We start from the raw sequence: 528 nt of genomic DNA on the forward strand, positions 1-528 counted from the left end.
TATATCATAATGAGAAACGTGCACATGCCATCAATTATATAAATAATGTATAAACGTACCGTTATTATCCAACAAATATTGTAGATAGAAGAGGCTAAACAAAGCTAACATTTCCACCTAATATGCACACACCACTACCGAGAAGCTCTGCGTGGGGAGATGGTGTAGGCCTTGTTGATTTAGGCCTATTGTCAACATAGGTCAGGTCATAGCGGCCTGTCGATCATTCCAAGTAGCCAGTATACCTGGGCATCCCTTCAGAGGAAAAACAAGCAGGCGCTGGGGTAGTATACATTCGGGGAAGGTAAATGAAACTCACTATTTACAGAAGACAAAGGAGAAACCTGCAGTACGGTGAACCCAGCTCATTAGCTAGGATTTTCAGCGAAAAGAAATATTACACCTTGAAAATACAGTTACTGTTAAGGATAATGGGCTCAAGAATTTCACAGAAAGAAGCCTTACAAAATCTTGAAAGATGTCTTCAAGGAACTAAACCTGTAATGCAAAAGCACATAGTCGATTTTC

This window comes from Penaeus monodon, chromosome 22 (assembly GCF_015228065.2).
Source record: "Penaeus monodon isolate SGIC_2016 chromosome 22, NSTDA_Pmon_1, whole genome shotgun sequence".
Lineage (NCBI taxonomy): Eukaryota > Metazoa > Arthropoda > Malacostraca > Decapoda > Penaeidae > Penaeus > Penaeus monodon.